We start from the raw sequence: 3,445 nt of genomic DNA on the forward strand, positions 1-3,445 counted from the left end.
CAGTGGTATCGCCACAACGCCTGCTGGTACCTTGCCGCCCGTAGTGCGGCCTCACGACGGTGTTCCTCCCCCCGCACGAGGTCCATCCCCCGCGTGTCGTCCTGTTGCGTTTCATCAAACGCCAGGACCCGTGCGGAGCGATGCCTGACCTCATGAGGGAGGACCGCTTCTGCTCCGTAGACGAGGAAGAATGGGGTCTCGCCCGTTGGCTTTGTGGCGGTGGTGCGGATAGACCACATCACGGACTAGAGCTCATCGTACCAGCCCTTGCCGCAGGACTCTAGCTTCTTCTTGAAAGTCTTGGTCTTGAGGCCCCTCAGGACCTCTGCGTTGGCGCGTTCGTCCTGACCATTGCTCCTAGGGTGTGCCACCGAAGCGTAGCAGATCTGCGTTCCAAGGTTAGCACAGTATGTTCTGAAGAGATTACTAGTGAACTGTGAGCCATTATTAGTGATGATGCAGTTGGGGACCCCGAAACAGCTCACGAGCCCCTTGACGAACTTGACTGCAGAACCAACTGGGATGGTGCGGACAGCTTCCACTTTCGCCCACTTGGTGAACTTGTCGATGACGACGTAGAGGTAGCGGTAGCCCCCTGGCGCTCGAGGAAATGGGCCCAAGATATCCAGCCCCCAGACCACGAACGGCGATGTGAGTGGGATAGTCTGGAGGCCGTGAGCCGGCTGATGGATCTGCTTGGCGTGGAACTGGCAGGCTTCACAGGACTTCACCAGCTCGGCTGCGTCATTGAGCGCCGTGGGCTAGTAGAATCCGCTGCGGAATGCCTTGCCGACGAGGGTCCGTCATGACGAGTGGTGCCCGCAGTCCCCTCCGTGTACGTCAGATAGCAACTCCTTCCCCTGGTCTCTGGAGATGCAACGCAGTGAGACATCGTTTGGTCGCTTCTTGTATAACTCACCGTCCCGGATGCAGTATGCCGTGGCCTGCCGGGCCACACACTCTGCGTCCTCCTCCTTCTCCAGCAGCGTCCCTTGCATCAGGTATTCCTTGAATTCCTTGGTCCAGCGTCCCTCCTGGGGCTTGAGCACTAAGAGTAGGCGCGCTCCCGAAGTCAGGCCACAGGCTGGGGCTCCTATAGTAGGCGCGCTCCCGAAGTCACCACCAGGGCTGCCGCAGCTTTTAGACCAGCTATCAGGCCTTCGTATTCTGCAATGTTGTTGGAGACCTTCTCGCGCTGCTGAAAGCAGAGCTGTACAGCGTAGTAAAGCTTGTCTTGAGTGGGCAAGACGAGTACTGCTCCAGCCCACGCGCCCTGGTGTGCGAGGGCACCATCGAAATACATGACCCAGCCATGGGGCGCCTCACTTCCTAGCGAGGTGGACCGGTCCTCGCCTGCTTCCAGCGTAGGGGCATTCGCCATTCCGCCACAAAATCAGCGAGAGCAGACCCCTTGATGACTCTGGTAGTGCTGAACTCTAACTGGAATGCCTGGAGCTCAATGTTCCACTCAGCGACCCTTCCAGTAGAGTTGGGGCTCCTGAGCACTCTCTCCAATGGGTAGGCTGAGACGACCTTGATGGGGTGACCCTGGAAGTAGTGCTGCAACTTGCGCGAGGCCACCAAGAGCGCGAGAAGGAGCTTTTGGGGCATGGGGTATCGTGCCCTTGCGTCCCACAGCACCGTGCTGACGAAATACATCGGATGCTCGATGAGGGCTGGCGCGTTGGTGAGGCTCGTGTCTTGCGGAAGCTGGGATGTCTCCTGAGGTGATGGAACCTCCGACACTTGATCGCTTGTCGGGACCTTAGCGGCGTCGTCCTACCAAGCTTGGTCCCATGTTGCTTCCGCTGCGGCTCTTGTTGCGCCTTCCTGATCTGGCGTCACCCTGGCTGCAGCTTGGCGCGACGCGCCTTTGGCTTGGTGCTCTTCTCGAATGGCCACTAGTGCTGCGCTGGCGGAGTATGGAGTGGCGGCAAGGTAAAGCACTAGGGGCTCGAGAGGCCACGGTGCCACCATCACTGGAGGGTTGGTTAGGTAGCTCTTGAGGTCTTGAAAAGCTCGGTCGGCCTCCGGGGTCCACTCGAACGGGCCCTTCTTCTTCATCAGCTTGAAGAAGGGTAGGGCGTGCTCCCCAACTTGGAGATGAAGCGCCCCAACGCGGTCACTCGACCAGCCAGCTTCTGCATTTCCTTGAGGGTCTGCCGCGGGTTCATGTCTTCAATGGCCTTGATCTTCTCCGGGTTCGCCTCGATCCCTCTGTGGGACACGAGGAATCCCAGCAGCTTGTCGGAAGGGACACCGAACACTCACTTTTCTGGATTAAGCCGCAAGTTCACCTGGAGCAGGCTCGCAAAGGTCTCCTCCAGATCTTGGATCAAGGTTCACTAGTAGAAAGAGGGGCTTTTGTCCCGGTTGGTAAGGCCCTTTAGTCCCGGTTTTCGAACCGGGACTAAAGGGTCGTTACTAATGCCTCTCCCCTTTAGTCCCGGTTCTTACACGAACCGGGACTAAAGGGCGCGGCCACGTGGAGCTCCACCTTTAGTCCCGGTTGGTAACACCAACCGGGACTAAAGGAAATTTTATGATTTTTTTTGAAAATTTTTTTTGAATTTTTTTTTATTTTCAAATTTCTGAATTATTTTAACCTCTAGTCTCTAATCACCACCCCTCATCATTGCTCAATTTATCCTCTAATCACCCCTCATCATTCCAAATCATCTAACTTCCCGAACGGTCACCCATCCTCCCACTCCCCCAGCCTGAGCACGCTTAACTTCCGGGTTCTATTCTCCCTCGTTTCCAAGTCTGCACTTGTTGTTTTCCTGACAATAGTAAGATGTCAATCATATTAACCTTCAGGAATTTTGCTTGAGCATGAAGTGACACATTTCACTGTTTGAGTTTGAAACTATTGTTTTAAAAAACAATAATTATTTAGTAACACTAATATTTCTTGAATAATTAGTTTGACCATTGTTTGACCACAGTTTGACCACAGTTTGACCAGATTTGACAAAAATTCAAAATAACTGAAATAATTATTTAGTAACACTAATATTCTAGAATAATTAGTTTGACCATTGTTTGACCACTGTTTGACCAGATTTGACCACATTTTTCCCAAAAAAATTGAAACTATATTTTTTTCTGTTACTAGTGGCGCACCTAGCAAATGGTGCGCCACTAGTAAGTTTGAATTTTTTTTGATTTTTTCCACTCTAGATCTTAAAAGCCCCGTAACTTTTTTTCTATTAGGTTTTTGAGGATTTTGAAAATGTTTAACGGGGTTCCCCCAGTTAAATTCTTATGTAACTTTTCGAGTAGATGATTTTTCATATAAAAAACTTTTTAATCCGAGTTCGTATGCAAAAGTTATGCCCATTTTACAAATTCCAGAGAGATTTTGCAAATAAAGTCGAAATTCATATTTGTAAATTTTCCCAACAACTAGACCACATATCACATGGGAAACTTATTTTATTTT

Source organism: Triticum aestivum, chromosome 2D (assembly GCF_018294505.1).
Source record: "Triticum aestivum cultivar Chinese Spring chromosome 2D, IWGSC CS RefSeq v2.1, whole genome shotgun sequence".
Lineage (NCBI taxonomy): Eukaryota > Viridiplantae > Streptophyta > Magnoliopsida > Poales > Poaceae > Triticum > Triticum aestivum.